At 53.2% G+C, this 8,743-nt stretch overlaps 1 pseudogene; it reads right to left on the bottom strand.

Moving 5' to 3' along the window:
- LOC119299622 overlaps nt 1-8,406 on the bottom strand; it is a 27,869-nt pseudogene extending 19,463 nt beyond the window's left edge.
- Nucleotides 8,407-8,743: the final 337 nt, after the last annotated feature.

Raw genomic sequence — 8,743 nt, 5'->3', positions numbered from 1 at the left:
CTCCACCGACGTACTCCTTCCTCCTATATATACCTACGTACCTTCAAATGATCAGATACGAAGCCAAGACCCTAATTCCACCGCCGCAACTTTCTGTATCCATGAGATCCCATCTTGGGGCCTGAGGGAGTCCTGGATTAGGGGGTGTTCGGATAGCCGAACTATACCTTCAGCCGGACTCCTGGACTATGAAGATACGAGATTGAAGACTTCGTCCCGTGTCCGGAAGGGACTTTCCTTGGCGTGGAAGGCAAGCTTGGCGATACGGATATGTAAATCTCCTACCATTGTAACCGACTTTGTGTAACCCTAACCCTCTCCGGTGTCTATATAAACCGGAGGGTTTTAGTCCGTAGGACAACATACAGAACAGCAATCATACCATAGGCTAGCTTCTAGGGCTTAGCCTCTCTGATCTCGTGGTAGATCTACTCTAGTACTACCCATATCATCAATATTAATCAAGCAGGACGTAGGGTTTTACCTCCATCAAGAGGGCCCGAACCTGGGTAAAACTTCGTGTCCCCTGCCTCCTGTTACCATCCGGCCTAGACACACAGTTCACGACCCCCTACCCGAGATCCGCCAGTTTTGACACCGACATTGGTGCTTTCGTTGAGAGTTCCTCTGTGTCGCCGCCGTCAGGCTCGATGGCTCCTACGATCATCAATAGCGATGCAGTCCAGGGTGAGACCTTCCTCCCCAGACAGATCTTCGTCTTCGGCGGCTTCGCACTGCAGGCCAATTCACTTGGCCATCTGGAGCAGATCAAAAGCTATGCCCCTGGCAGTCAGGTCAGATTTGGAAGCTTAAACTACACGGCTGACATCCGTGGGGACTTGATCTTCGACGGATTCGAGCCACTGCCGAGCGCGCCGCACTGTCACGACGAGCATGATCTAGCTCTGCCGCCGAGCAGTGCCCTGGAGGCCGCACCCGCATCGGCTTCGACCCTTAATTCGGAGCCAACTGCGCCGATCGAGGATGGGTGGTTGGACGCCGCCTCGGGGGCTGCGATACGAGCCGAACACCAGCCCTGCACTCTGCGAGACTCGTGACTCCGAGGAGCCGGACTCCGAACCCTCCGTTCCCCTACCGATCAAATCCGATTGGGCGCCGATCATGGAGTTTACTGCCGCGGACATCTTCCAGCACTCGCCTTTCGGCGATATTCTGAAGACACTGAAGTCTCTCTCTTTATCAGGAGAGCCCTGGACGGACTACGGTCAGCAAGGTTGGGATATGGACGATGAAGAAATTCAAAGCCCACCCACCACCCACTTTGTAGCCACTGTCGACGATTTAACCGACATGCTCGACTTCGACTCCGAAGACATCAATGGTATGGACGCCAATGCAGGAGACGATGAAGAACCAGCGCTTATCGGGCCCTGGAAAGCCAGCTCGTCATATGACATATACATGGTGGACACCCCAAAAGAAGGAGATGGCGATGGAACAGCAGAGGATGACCCCCTCCAAGAAACAGCCTAAGCGCCGACGTCAGCGGCGCCGCTCAAAATCCCGCCAAAACAAATACGGTGATTCAAGCATGGGAGAAAAATAATACTCCGGAGAGTGCCGAAGAAAACCCCCTCCAGCAAGATTCAGCACAGGAGGATGGAGAAACCAGCCCTCTTGAGAGAGTGGCAGACAGAGGGGTCGAGGACGATAATCATGTGCCTCCCTCTGAAGACGAGGCAAGCCTCGACGACGACGAATTCGTCGTGCCAGAGGATCCCGTCTCGCAAGAGCGTTTTCAACGAAGGCTTATGGACACAGCAAGAAGCCTCAAGAAAAAACAGCAACAGCTTAGAGCTGATCAAGATTTGCTAGTCGACAGATGGACTGAAGTCCTTGCGGCCGAAGAGCATAAACTCGAACGCCCCTCCAAGAGCTACCCAAAGCGCAGGTTGCTACCCCGATTAGAGGAGGAAGCACTTGATACGGCCGACCGGCCACCTCGGCCGCGACAGAGAGGTCTCCCGGCCCTCCACTCAAGCCGCACCCCGTACCAAGGCATGGGAAAATGCACCAGACCTGCAAGATATGTTGGAGGACAAGGCAAGGCAAACAAGATCGATCTACGGATCGCGTGGGCGCCCCACGACTCGAAACAATAACTGTCACGCCGGACATAAATCCGGTAGGGCCGAACACAGTAGACAAAGCTCATTGGATCTATGTTGTGATACAGCCTAGTACAGAGGCGCCGCACACCCACTATGCTTCACAGACGAATTAATGGATCATCAAATCCCCAAGGGTTTCAAACCCGTAAACATCGAATCATATGATGGCACAACAGATCCTGCAGTATGGATCGAGGATTATCTCCTTCATATCCACATGGCCCGCGGCGATTATCTCCACGCCATCAAATACCTCCCACTCAAGCTCAAAGGACCAGCTCGGCATTGGCTTAACAGCTTGCCAGCAGGATCAATCAGTTGTTGGGAGGACCTGGAAGCCGCATTCCTCGACAATTTCTAGGGCACTTATGTGCGACCACCAGACGCCGATGACCTAAGCCACGTAATTCAGCAGCCAAAGGAATCGGCCAGGCAATTCTGGACACGGTTCCTAACAAAGAAAAATCAAATAGTCGACTGTTCGGACGCAGAGTCCCTAGCAGCCTTCAAGCACAATATCCGTGAAGAGTGGCTTGCCCGGCACCTAGGACAGGAAAAGCCAAAATCTATGGCAGCACTCACGACACTCATGACCCGCTTTTGTGCGGGAGAAGACAGCTGGCTTGCTTGTAGCAACAATATGACCAAGAACCCTGGTAATTCGGATACCAGGGACAGTAGTGGCAGGTCGCGTCGCAACAAGCAGAAGCGCCGCATTAACGACGACAATGCTGAGGATACGGCTGTTAATGCCAGATTCAGAGGCTCTAAATCCGGTCAGTGGAAAAAGCCATTCAAAAGGAATCCTAGGGGCCCGTCCAGTTTGGACCGAATACTCGACCACTTGTGCCAAATACATGGCACCCCCGAAAAGCCGGCCAATCACACCAACAGGGATTGTTGGGTGTTCAAGCAGGCAGGGAAGTTAAACGCCGAAAATGAAGACAAGGGGCTGAATAGCGATGACGACGAGGAGCCCCGGCCGCCGAACAACAGTGGACAGAAGGGTTTTCCCCCACAAGTGCGGACGGTGAACATGATATACACAACCCACGTCCCCAAAAGGGAGCGGAAGCGCGCGTTAAGGGACGTATACGCGGTAGAGCCAGTCGCCCCAAAGTTCAACCCATGGTCCTCCTGCCCGATCACCTTTGATCGAAGGGACCATCCCACTAGCATCCGTCATGGTGGATTTGCCGCATTGGTTCTAGACCCAATTATTGACGGATTTCATCTCACTAGAGTCCTTATGGACGGCGGCAGCAGCCTAAACCTGCTTTACCAGGATACAGTGCGAAAAATGGGCATAGATCCTTCAAGGATTAAGCCCACCAAAACGACCTTTAAAGGCGTAATACCAGGTGTAGAGGCCAACTGTACAGGCTCAGTCACACTTGAAGTGGTCTTCAGATCTCCGGATAATTTCTGAAGCGAGGAGTTAATCTTCGATGTAGTCCCATTCCGCAGTGGCTATCACGCACTGCTCGGGCGAACCGCATTCGCCAAGTTCAATGCGGTACCGCACTACGCACATCTTAAGCTCAAGATGCCAGGCCCTCGAGGAGTAATTACGGTCAATGGAAAGACCGAACGCTCCCTCCGAACGGAGGAGCACACTGCGGCCCTTGCAGCGGAAGTACAAAGCAGCCTCTCCAGGCAGTTCTCCAGTCCGGCCACTAAACGACCGAACACCGTCAAGCGCGCCCGGAGTAACCTACAACAAGACCGCCTGGCATGATCCGAGCAGGCGTAGCAATGCGGCCCCAACCCCAGCCCTCGCAAAAAGGCGACGCTAGTACTTCGCGTACATAACTACGCTCTAGAGATACCATGGGTACAGGGGGAGGGGCACCATCACGCGATGCCCGAAACACGGCTTAAACCATACAAGGGGCTGCCGATTTTTTAATTTTCTCTTACTTTCAGGACTCCATCCTTCGGAAGGCCTGTTTGGTATTTCAATTGCCACACAAACGATGCAAGAACCAGGGAAGCAGACAAGCCACGCCGCATTACGGAACTCCCAGGTGGTCTCTATCACGAGCAGTATACCTGTTTCGCACACCATTCCGCAACCTGCCCCTGGAACGGACATGTTAAATAGTCCAACCTTTTGCTTATCGCATTATTTGTATCGTTCTGCTTTGATCGCAACCCTTTTTAATAAACAGTGCATAGCTTTTGTCTATTTTTGCATTACTCTTTTTTTATATATATGTTCCTTAACGACATGTTGCACCCGTAAATGTTGGTACGGCCAAAATACGCAAGGGGCTTTAGTACCCCTCAATATGGTGTGCGAAGTCCGAACACTTTAACAAGTGTGGCACCCCAAACTTATAGCATTATATGCATCGGCTCCGAATCATGTCTTGGGTCAATAGTTGGGTTTGCCCGGATCCTATGTTTTGGTGCCTTACGTTCCGCTATATCGGCTAAGGTAGCACTAGGAGAACCACTGCGATTGTGCCCCAGTTGAGCTGGGTCGAGCACCTCAGTGGAGAAAGCTAAAACTGACTATCATGATGAAGCGAGAGCTGGTCGCTGTTCGAGAGGTTTTTCGAGTCTCTAAAGACTTATGCCGCTTAGAGCGAGGAGTCGGCTTTGTCCGGCCAAGGCGTGGATAGCGCCCCGAACTCGGTCTTCCGAATACCAGGGGCTTCGCCGAAATTTAAAATTATAGAATTCTATGGCTAAGTGAGAGTGTTCATGCATTATAGTCCGATTGCCTTGTTCGTTGTGCTGAGCGCCTCCCTCGAAGGACCCAAACATGGGAAAAAGAGCGCTCAGGTTTTATCACCGAACACCCCAGCACTAGTGGCACGGGGGTAGAAGCCGACGACTCGCCATCTCTCAGAACTGATAAACAGCCGCACAGAAGGTAGTATTTTAAATTCCAACAGCATTGCTTAGCGCATATGAACAAGTTTTCAGCGCACAGGACAAAACGAGCGAATTTTACTCAAAAATTACATCCCTAGAACATTCATCCGCCACAAGGCAGGCACCCTTCAGAACATCCTTATAATAATTCTCAGGCTTGCGATGCTCTTTCCCCGACGGTGGCCTGTCCTTCACAAGCTTCTCAGCATCCAGCTTGCCCCAGTGCACCTTAGCACGGGCATGGGCCCTATGGGCACCTTCAATGCAGACGGAGCGCTTGATGACTTCGAGCCTTGGACAGGCCCCCACCAGCCGCTGCACCAGCCCGAAATAGCTCCCAGGAAGAGCCTCTCCTGGCCACAGCCGAACTATGAGGCCTCTCATGGCCTGTTCGGCCGCCTTGTGGAGCTCGACCAGTTGCTTCATCTGGTCTCTCAGGGGCATGGGATGTCCGGCCTCAGCATACTGAGACCAGAACACCTTCTCTGTTGAGCTGCCCTCCTTAGCTTGATAGAATGGGGCGGCATCGAACACGCTCCGGGGAAGATCTGCAAACGCTCCTGGAGAGCTCCGGATTCGGGTAAGTAACAAGTAACTCACGTTTATGTGTTTGCTTTGCATAAAGAATGCCTTACCAGCCGCTATCTTTTTCACCTCATTCAAATCCTGGAGGGTCTTCTGGGATTCAGCCTTGGCAGACTTGGCATTTTCAATAGCCGCCGCGAGCTCGGACGCTCGCGTCTTCAAGTCAAGCTCCAAACTCTCATGCTTTTTCATGAGAGCCTGGAGCTCTTGCCGCACCTTGCCAACCTGGGCCTCATACTTCTCCCGCTCGGTGCGCTCCGCGGCCGCCCTTTTCTCGGCCTCGAGCAGCGATGGCTTAAGGGTCGCCACCTCAGACATGGCCCCTACAATAGCCATGATAATCCTATCATTTTTTGCAATTGCACCTTTTTATATACATTTAAACAAGGTATTTCTTACCTTCATTGTCCTCGAGCTACTTCTTGGCACGCCCGAGCTCTTGCTCGAACCGCTTGAGGTTCTGCTTTAGCGTGTCCACTTCCGCAGTCAGTGCGGCGGACGCAAGCAGAGAAGCCTGCATACGCATATTGACTCCTTTTTGTTAGACTCCTGCGAATTTTATTTGATCCTCTATTCGGCTTTTCTTCCCGAACGCCAAACAGAGCATCAGGGGCTACTGTCTATGCGGTAATATTATATATACATTCTTTACTTACCTCAAAGCCTGTTAAGGGCTTCTTTGGATCACAGGATTTGCAAAACAAAGGAATAGGAAAAATGGAGGATTTGATTGCCATGACATAGCCAATCATGTGGATTTTTTCCAGAGGTCGGACCTCATGTGTAAATTCCTTTGGAATTAGCACCTTAAAGACCCAATCCTGAGGAATTTTAATGGCCCAATCCTTTGATCCAAATGCGTTTCATAGGAAACAATCCTGAGGATTGATATCCCATGAAAATCCTGTGAAAATCCTCCAATCCAAAAAATGCCTAAAAGGCTAGTACAAGATTCAGTCAGTCCGCTCTGAACCTTCTCGACCACTGCACTCATAATGGTGCGGTGCTCCTCGTCGATGGAGGCGCCTTGGAGCGCCTCCAACAGATTGTCCGGTGCCTCCGGTTGGACGGGGGTCACCGGCACGGTGGGCTTGCTCCTCTTGGAAGGAGGTCCCCCGCCGGACTCTGGAACCTTTGAAGGTTCCGGAGCGGTGTCCGGCCTAGAGCCGGACTTGGAGCCCTGGGGGGTTTTATCCCCTTTACTCCTGGAGTCCGGGAGGTCGCCTTGCGGCGCCTCCAGGACCACCTCCTCCCGGCTTGGAACCTGTTGGGACAACACTTCGGTGTCGTCCGTAGGGCGGGGGGAGGAAGCCGTCGGAAGCGAGTTCACATCCGACGAGTCCAGTGAGCCGCTTGACGACGCGTTGAGCCGGTCTTTGGGTGGGCTGCATAAACATATTCGACATAAGGGAAAGATGTGCAATAAACGAATACTATGAATTACTCTGGTATCCGGATACTTACGATTTTGCCAGGGGCTTGGCCCTGGGCGGCCACTCTTCTCCGCCGTCGTCGGCGTCGGTGGAGTAGTCCGGAGGAAGCTTTTTCCCCTTCTTGGACCCTCCGGCCTCCCCAGAGAGGGCGGCCTTCCTTTTCTTCTCTCCTCCCGCTGGAGGGGGAGAGGTCTCTTCTTCTTCCTCCTCGTCTTCACGGGACGAATGCGCCTCGGAACCGTCGGATGATGGATCTGACACCTCCTGGCGCCGGGCACTCTTTCGAGTCCCCGTGGACTTTCTCGCGGCCTTCTTCTCCGGCACCACATAGGGTGCCGGAACCAGCAGCTTCGCCAACCGAGCATCCGCTGGGCCTTCGGGCAAAGGAGCTGGACAGTTGATCTGTCCGGACATCACTTGCCAATCCTGTCAAAGGTAAGGGAGCTTAGATCCCGCATGGAGTCAAACTATGAAAAACTGATACCCTGTTAAAGGAAAAAACAGCTTACCGCATGAGCATGACGCTGCGTACTGAATCCACGATCCTCGGTAGCGGATGCGGGGGCCTCGGCGCCCTTGAAAAGCACCTTCCAGGCATCTTCGTACGTCGTGTCGAAGAGTCTGCTCAGAGTTTGATGCTGCGCCGGGTCGAACTCCCACAGGTTGAAAGCCCGTTGTTGACACGGGAGGATTAGGCGGATGATCATAACCTGGACTACGTTGACAAGTTTGAGCTTCTTGTCCACCAGGGTTTGGACGCATGTTTGGAGTCCGGTCAGCTCTCCTTTTTTACCCCACGACAGGCCCGTCTCCTTCCAGGAGGTGAGCCGTGTAGGGGGTCCGGATCGAAACTCGGGGGCTGCGACCCATTCGGGGTCGCGCGGCTCGGTGATGTAAAACCACCCCGATTGCCACCCATTCAGGGTCTCTACAAAGGAGCCCTCGATCCATAAGACGTTGGCCATCTTGCCCACCATGGCGCCTTCGCACTCCGCCTGGTTTTCGCGCAGCACCTTCGGCTTGACATTAAAAGTCTTGAGCCATAGGTCGAAATGGGGGCGGATGCGGAGGAAAGCCTCGCACACGACGATAAACACCGAGATGTTGAGGACAATGTTCGGGGCCAGATCGTGGAAATCTAGGCCGTAGTAGAACATGAGCCCCCGGACAAATGGGTGAAGAGGGAAGCCCAGTCCGCGGAGGAAATGGGGGAGGAACACCACCCTCTCATAGGGCCTAGGGGTGGGGATGAGCTTCCCCTTTTCGGGAAGCCGGCACGCAATGTCGTTAGACAAGTATCCGGCCTTCCTCAGTTTTTTGATGTGTCCCTCCGTGACGGAGGAGACCATCCACTTGCCTCCCGCTCCGGACATGGCTGGAGAAGGTTGAGGTGGGGAGTTCGGACTTGGGCGCTGGAGCTCGAGTGCGCGAGAATGGATAAGCAAGGGAGGAAGAAGGTGTAGGTTAAAGGGTGGATCCTTATCCCCTTATATGGGTGGACGCAACTACGTGTCCCCACCAGCCTGGTAAAACTCGCTTATCTCCAAGCGCCGTAATCAATGGCGTGGTTGGGTTACCCACGCCCGTATTGATGAGAATCCCGGAATAAGGGGACACGATCTCTGCTTTAACAAGACGTGCCAAGGAAACCGCCTCGCATGACACACTAAGGTGGGATAATGAAACGACTTGGATAAAGGCTTGGCCGTG

The sequence above is a fragment of the Triticum dicoccoides genome, chromosome 5A (assembly GCF_002162155.2).
Source record: "Triticum dicoccoides isolate Atlit2015 ecotype Zavitan chromosome 5A, WEW_v2.0, whole genome shotgun sequence".
Lineage (NCBI taxonomy): Eukaryota > Viridiplantae > Streptophyta > Magnoliopsida > Poales > Poaceae > Triticum > Triticum dicoccoides.
The sequence above is the reverse complement of the archived record's forward strand: the minus strand, read 5'-3'. Positions and strand labels throughout refer to the sequence as shown.